At 39.5% G+C, this 8,423-nt stretch overlaps 1 long non-coding RNA gene across 1 annotated transcript; it reads right to left on the bottom strand.

The window, feature by feature from the left end:
* Positions 1-3,329: 3,329 nt before the first annotated feature.
* LOC145418091 (uncharacterized) lies at positions 3,330-4,172 on the bottom strand. The gene is made up of 2 exons (XR_013900635.1): positions 3,926-4,172; positions 3,330-3,396 (listed from the first exon to the last, which is right to left on the bottom strand). It is a non-coding gene; the product is annotated as an uncharacterized LOC145418091 (long non-coding RNA).
* Positions 4,173-8,423: the final 4,251 nt, after the last annotated feature.

Below are 8,423 nucleotides of genomic sequence, written 5' to 3'. Positions count from 1 at the left end.
TCTTTAGGGCATGCAACAGGTTTCCTTCTATATGAAGTCTACGCCATACATACGCAAAACCTTCCCTATTTGCCTAATCGTATACTTTGTCTTGATCCATAAATGCCATAAATTCCTTATAGTTCTTTTCACAGGCTTTCTCCACTACTTTTTTCATTGCTAATTTATGATTCACACCGTCTACCACTCTCAAAGGCTTCATGTTCGACATTCATCAAGCCTCACGATATGTTCCCTTATTACCTTCGCCAGCGAAGCTGAAGGAGGTTATGTGTTCACCCGTGTTTGTCTGCTTGTTTGTTTGTTTGTCCACAAGATGTCTCAATCAGTTATCGATGGATTTCAATTAAATTTTGTGGAAATGTGGGCCATGGGCCAAGGAAGAGTTTACTAAATTTTGGAGGTGATTTGAGTTGTCTAGTATATACGTCGTCGGAGGTATGCGCTCTCTAAGCGCTGTGTTTTTTTACCTTTTGATAATTCTTTTACATACCTTTCCCACTACATTCAATAGACGTATACAAAGATATTTTTTGCACTCCGATTTTTTTCTTTTTTTTTCTTACAAGGACACAATCACTACCTTCTTCCATTCTGTTGATACAGTTCCACTCATCAAATTCTTTTTACATATTTCCAACAAACAGGTCATTCTAGTCCTTCCATCACTTGTAATCATCTGTGCATATATCATCAGTACCTGATGTCCTCCCATTTTTCACCCATTTCACCTTATGCTTCATTTCCGCCAATGTCACCTTCCCAAACACCACATTCCTCTGCACACCACCTAAACCGATAATGTTTACTGCTGCTCTGCCATTACCATTACCATTCATCAGCCTTTCAAAATACTTTTCCATTTGCCCCTTCCTTCTCTTCCATATGCAAGTATTCTTTCATCTTTACCCCTCACATTTTCACTCTTTTTTTCACCTTCAAATTTACATTTTCGTTCCTCTTTTTGGAATAGTTTATTTTCCAAATGGCTTACACACATCTTTCTTCCAAGATCATTATTATCTCGCCCGGACAAAGTCCGCGAGGCATTGTTCTTGGTCGTCTTTCTTTGTTTCTTTCTGTTTGTTTGTTTGTTTCTTTGTTGGCAACATTACGGAAAAACGGCAGAATGAAATTACATGAAACTTTCAGGATATGTGGGCATTGGTTCCAAAAGAAACTGATTAAATTTTGGAGGTAATCAAGTGAACATGAAAGGTCAAAATCAAGGTCACCGATTTTCAGAGGGGTATAACTTGAAAACGGTTGAAGACAGAGATATTTACTATTAGGAACATACAGGAACTCGCAATATTGGCTTTCATTTGGCACAAAAAACTTTGACCTTGAATGACCTTGAAAAGTCAAACTCAAGGTCACGGATATTTAGGGGGCTCTAACTGGAAACTGGTTGTAGATAGAAAGATATTTACTTTTACTAACATATAGGAAATCCCATATGGATTTTTAATTGGTACCTTGCCCTTTGACCGTAACCTCGAAAGGTCAAACTCAAGGTCACGCATATTCAGGCAGCTATAACTCGAAACTCGTTAGAGATATTTACTATTACCAAGATATAGGAAGTTTCATATGGGCTTTCATTTGGCAGCATGACCTTTGACCTTCAGTGATCTTGCAAGGTCAAACTCAGTATAACAGATTTTCAGAGGGATTAACTTAAAAACACTTGCGCCATTACCTTGGACTTTAATTGTGCACTGACGCTAAATGGCAGAAACGAGTGAGTATTTAATAGAAATAGCTGCTGCCGGGCGAGGTTTATGCCTAGCACAATTTGTTTACCTTTTTTTCTTTTTTTTTTATTGTTTTTTCCACATGATTATTACTCTCAGTATATCCCTTTCTCCACTGATATGGTCCCCTTTCTTTTATCCACATTAATTACTTCTCTCTCTTTTCATAAGGGGATGGGTCTATTATGAAGTGGCAGGGGTAAACCAGCTCTGCTGTCAGGCCCTGCTGCGGATGTCAGTGATTGCACTGCGCAGTTGACCCTTGTGCGGTGTTGTGCGGTGAGGATCTGTCCCTTCTCCTCTTTGGGGCTAAGATGCGAATGAATGTGTTTGAATGGATGAGTAAATGGGGAGTGTGTCGTCCTGTTTCGGCTACCTCCCTTTCCTTGCGGGAAGCAGCCTTGGTGTATAGATAGATAGATAGCCCTTCCGACCTCTGCATCCCTTCAGGCTGCACCTTCTCTTATCAGCTGTTAGTCTCGTAACACCACATTCCTTCTTAGCATTCCCAACAAAACACTTGCTATTTGCACTTCAAAGATTTTTTAGAATCACTTCCCTCAACAACATTGACTCGTAGCTCCACTTCCACCTTTACTCGGTATTCATCGGCCACGGCTCTGTTTCACATCATCTCTACTTTCAGTCTCTCTCTCTCTCCTTCCCATCACTCCATGCTCCTCTAAGTCTTACCCTGCATACCACAAGCACATGATCATATAAACCTCGCTACCGTCCTTTTGCCACCCTCACAGCAACAGTATCCCCAGTCATCACTCTGTTTACCAACACAATTAGCCAGGGTCCTTTCAACATCCTTTTAATTTCCTTTGTAGTTTGAATATTTGTGTTCCTTTATGCTAAAAATATTAATTACATGTGCACTGCTTCTTTCCCAACTATGCCTTTCAGTCGTCGTCCGTTATCATTATGCCTTTGGTACTCCATAACAGTCGATTGTATCCTTCAGAGAACCAGTGTCAAGCCTCCCATTCATGCCAGCCTCTACTAAGACTAATTCCTAGGTATCTCTCCTCTCACTCCATCCACCTGGTTAAACAGCCAGTCTTTCTCTTCCTCGCATTAATCATTGCAAGGTGCACATGCAACAATTACTGTAACATTCACCTTCTCAGACTGGAAATTGGCACATTTACAGCTCGAACTAACTCACATATAATCTTTTATTCCCCCTTCGGTTCATCATTCATCAACAGAGAAACTCCTTCTCTACATCATCCAAGCGTGATTTTACCTAATCTTACAAGTTTCGTGGCTATGTCAACCTGTCATAAAGCTGTTCATTTGTTAGGAAGAAAACAGGTATGAAAATAATTTTATTAAAATACTAATTAATTACATGATTTGTACTGTATTAGAAAATACGAAGTAAAGGCGTCTATCAGTTAACTACAAAATATCAGTGGCAAACATGCTGTGAAAATGTGACTGATGATGAATGAATACGGTGGTGAGAAGGAACTGTCCAGGCAACAAGATGTCAGGTCGTGTGATAGGCTGGTCGTTGCGTCGGTGTGAGGGGCGTCAGCAGTGGTCAGCGGCAGGATGTCTCAATCTTTAACCATTAGTCGTCATCGCCAAGCTGATCACTGGATGAGTCTTTCCGTTGTCGTGTTTACTGTTGAGGATAATAAGGTAGTTTGAGTACAAATAAGGTATATATTGGAATTAAAGAATCCTAGTTTTCTTTAAATACTCTTATGCACTTTGTCATTATTTTTCTTTTGTTTTCCTTTACATTGCTTCATTTGCAGGTTAAAAAAAAAAAATCTAGATGTAAGTGAGATAGTAGAGGGCAATGTCGAAATCGGAGTAAAGACTGACTCCATTAAGAAGTGCTGGGGATAACGACGATGATGATCGTCATAATCATCATATCATCATTATTATCATCAATTAATCAATCCGTAATTCCCAGCTACGACATGGAGTCCAGTACGAACCACAAAGAAAGCACTATAGCAGGATAACCAATTAATATCTTCCTCAGTAAAACAGATCACGCGGTCGTTCAAACATTATCAGTCTTTTGAGATCTGTAGCCATATCACAACCATAAACCTTCACCAAATATAATTTATATATTTCTTCTAGACAGTTGCAATGCACTGCCCGTGAAGCAAGGGTAGAATTTCTAATGTACTTACCGAACACTTCCTGACCCGAACACAGACGCCATTCCTACACACGTTGACCCAAAAACAGCCTCCTCGAGCGTGTCGTTGCAACTGGACGGTCTGGCCGTCTGCTGTTGCCTCCTGCAGGAATGATGCGAAGTCCTGGAGTGCCAGTGTGGAGGGCAGGACTTGCTGAGGTTCGGCCTCAGAGGGCGCAGCAGAGGCCATGGCGGCCATCACGGCAAGACAGCTGAGAAGCACAGCAAACTTCATCTTGACTACGGCCACAGGTGGACTGATGCCACAGTGCTGGTGGTGGCCGCCTATATAGCAGCCTCAGTGTGCGGGAAAACCCTTGTGGTGTGGCCGGGAAAGCCACCCCTCACTGCCCTCCAGCCAGGCCACGGTGAGGGGAAGCACTCTCACCATCCAACAGCTGCCCTTTGAATGCAGTTTGTGAATCCTGCATAGACTCTAAAGGAACTGATTACAAAGTGGATATTTGGCTTGGATCTTAATGTTTTATAAGAGAAATGTTATTAGGCAAACAGTATGTTGTCATCAAGTGTATAATGCCTGTCTTTAAATACAGAGATTTATACCAGACTTACTATCACATGAATTATATTATAGGTAATGGATCGGTATCCGTTCCATAAACATGAGTGTCGAATGAAAACCATGCAAGTAGAGGACATAGTGTACTGTAGAGGAAAGAAAAGGATCATTTCCAGGGCATGATCAAGGGATGATCCACGTATAGCACAATGTCACCATCTCTCATAAAATACCCTTGGTTACTGGTATGTATAAGAGAATCAAAACTTGGTTCTAATTATATAGATAGATAGACAGATAGATAGACAGCCAGAGAGATAGATAGATTGATAGAGAGCGAGAGAGAGAGAGAGATCTAATAAAGTCAAGCTGTTTATGTGTGTCAGTCTGTCTGTGCGTTTGTTCGTTTCTTTCACGAGAACGGTAATAAATATGGACCTAATTTTTGGTGCTTTAGGTCAAGGTAAGTCCAGGGAGTCTCAGAAATATATATATATATATATATATATATATATATATATATATATATATATATATATATATATATATATATATATATCCATCAATCATCCAATCCTATGTCGCTCCACGAGATTATATATATATATATATATATATATATATATATATATGAGGCGTCTAGAGCCAAAGGGGCATCCCCACCAATATACTGGTTTTGAGTTAGGTAGGGGAGACAACAGGTGTAACCCTCTTCTCAGTGACAGCACTGGTTGCCATACAAGATTCGGCCTTCTGGACAGTGGTAGAGGGGCTCAAAGTCACGTGGGTTTGTCCATGCACCGGGCGAACAAATCAGAGCAGGCAGGCATCTAAGCCACACAGCCCAAACCAATCAGCATTCTCACTCTCTGCCAGTCCCCCAGAGCAGCCAATCGGCAAGCGTGTCGCCCGCCTGGTGTGCTGGTGAGGCTTCCCTCTCGTGTTCACTGAGGTGTATAATTATTATGTATTGGATTTTTACCCCATTTAACGTGGATTATTGGTGACAAGATGACCTGTTGTTATTGGGGTTGAAGAAGGGGTGACAAGATGAGTTCATCACATAGTTACAGTGAGGAGGTGGTGCCTATAACCTCTCGTAAGTGTCAGAAGTGTGTGGAGAAGTGGAAAAACGTAGAAAGGAAGAGGAAAAGAGAGTGGTGAGGGGAGACAGCAGGAGGGGGCGTGGCACTGAGGAGGCAGAGTTGGATGTCGTTCTCCTAGATGACGACCCCACCATTTAACCCCCCACTACCCCTTCTAAATTTACTTAAGCATTACACTACTTTTTTTTTCAGTGTTATTATTTCAATCTATTATGGTAGAGGAAAACTAATAACTGCATTGATTTCAGTTTTAGTTATAAAAAACGTGAAATTACAGTAATAATTATTCGCTTATTAATATTAAGTGAACTGGAATCTTCAGTTAATAAAGTTTTGTACTTTAATACATTCGTTGATGTTTTTTCTGCCATGTTTTTAAATCCCTACAATATGTTATTATGCCCACTTATAAATTGGGGGTTTGGTTTACTGCCTATTTTGTGGTTACGGTTATTATTGTTTTGTTTTTTTGGCTTTACATGTAGAGCATAGGCGCTGATGATCATTTTGATGTACAAAAGGTTTCTTTATTGCCTTCTGGCTATGACGTTGCCATAAACACAACTTTAAAGCGTCATAACTCAAAAGTACATTTTGGCGCCGATGCCCCTTTGGTTCTAGACGCCTCATATATATATATATATATATCCATCAATCATCCAATCCTATGTCGCTCCATGAGAAGCGTAGGAGCCTTGGGCTAGGCAAGTTGGTCCTGACATTTAAGATGAGAGTGACCAGCCTCACTCATCCCTGAGTGGCATTACGTGAGCAATAAACCCCAACCATCCCTTGGATATATACCTGCACCGGCTCAATCCGATTTGAGCGCCTTAATTACCCACTAAACCACCAGGCGCCATAATTTGACTATATGGTTGCCACCCAGCGTAGTAAATGGTTTCTTTGTGTACAGGAAACCATCTGGCTTGACACACAGTGTAGAGTTAAAGACACTCAGTGTAGAGGAAAGAAAGAAGGAAAGAAAGAAGAGGGGGTGTTAAGTCACCTGTAGGCAGAAGTAAGAGGAAAGAATGAAGGAAAGAAAGACAGAAGAGGAAGGAAGGGAGGAAAGGGCAGACACCCAAGATAGCACTACATCAAATGAGTGGATGATGAGCGTCCCCCACCTACCACGAAACTTATATATATATATATATATATATATATATATATATATATATATATATATATCAGTCATAAAGTTATAATATATAATATATATAACATAACTTAATGACTGAACTGGAAGACAATAGTTGGGGTGTTGGAGGTTTGAGTGACATCCACAGAAAAGAAGAAAAATAATTCTGATCGAAGACAGCAACCACCTGTTTTACTACAGAGGAAGGCAAAATGAATGAGTTAGAGGTGTAGGATTTCTAATTAACAGAAACCTTCCAGACAACATTGTTAAATTCAACAGTGTATCTGACACAGCAGCATTGGTTGTAATTAGACTACGAAAAAAATATGCCCTGAAAGTAATACAAGTATATGCACCAACTTCTCAAAGCCCAGATGAAGAAATAGAAACATTTTATGATGACATCTCCCTGATTATGTAAGAAGAAAAGACAACATATACTATACTCATGGGAGACTTTAATGCAAAAGTTGAGAAATCAAAAAATGGATAAGCATGTATGGGAAAACTTGCAGTGGAAAAATGGGAATGAAAGAGGACAAATGGTGGTAAATTTTGCTGAAATGTATAACATGAGAATAATGAACACATTTTCACAAAATACCAGGGAGAAGGTGGACCTGGAGAAGCCCAAATGGAGAAACAAAGAATGAAATCGACTTCATTATAGCAGATAAGAAAAACATGATCACAAATGTCACACTTATCAACTAAGTTAATACAGGGAGTGACCAGTGGGTTGCACAGCCAGATTCAATTTCAGAAGTGAAAGAAAGAAGGTGATTAAGGATAAAAAGATATGCCCAATAAAAGTAAACGAAAACAAAGCAGCCTTTCAGTTGGAAATAACGAACAGATATCAGGCTCTAAGTAACTCTGAGTGTGACACTGATGAGCTGAATGACAGACTAACAAAAGTGCTAAGAGAATCAGCGGAGGTAGTAGGAAAACCTAATACAACCAAAGCCAAGAAGTATTCAGAAAAGACACACGTGCTTATCAAAAAAATAAAATAATAAATAAAGGAAATGAAAGTAAAAACAAAGATGAAATAGAACAAACGGAATTAAACAAGCTTGTCAACAAGAGAAAAAGAGAAGAAAAGAGAAGGGGAAACATGGATCAGATCAAAGAAAACATGAAAAAAGGAAAGAGTCTGAAACAGGTCCGAAGTAAAATGGCACTAGGAAAGCAACAAATTATATCACTGAAAGACAAAAACGGTGAAGTCATTCAATGCAGAGATAAGATGGTGAAGAGTTGAAGAATTTTACAAAGAACTGTATTCATCAAAGACAGTAGTACCAATAGCTAACTTTTCAGTTGACACAGGTGAAATACCTGAGGTAACACCAGACGAAACAAATATTTCTCCTAAAAATATGAAAAGAAGGAAGGCTCCGAGAGAAGATGGAATAGTAGCAGATTTACTGTTGGATGCAGGAGTAGAAGTACAAAACAGGCTTGCTTACTCATGTACTCAATGTATAAATAAGGAGAAAATTCCCAATACATGGTGTAATGCAATATTTATTTTACTTTACAAAAACGGCGACTCAAAAGATCTTAGTAACTATCGACCCAGTAACTTATTATCAGTCATTTACAAACTCTTCACTAAAGTCCTTACGAACAGAATAACAACAAATTTGGAGGAAAACCAACCTCGTGAACAGGCAGGATTTCGAAGAGGCTATCTGACTACTGATCATCTACA

This window comes from Coenobita brevimanus, chromosome 112, assembly GCF_032717465.1.
Source record: "Coenobita brevimanus isolate Jiangsu-jjx chromosome 112, ASM3271746v2, whole genome shotgun sequence".
NCBI classification, from domain to species: Eukaryota; Metazoa; Arthropoda; class Malacostraca; order Decapoda; family Coenobitidae; genus Coenobita; species Coenobita brevimanus.
This window is presented reverse-complemented; position numbering and strand designations above follow the sequence as displayed.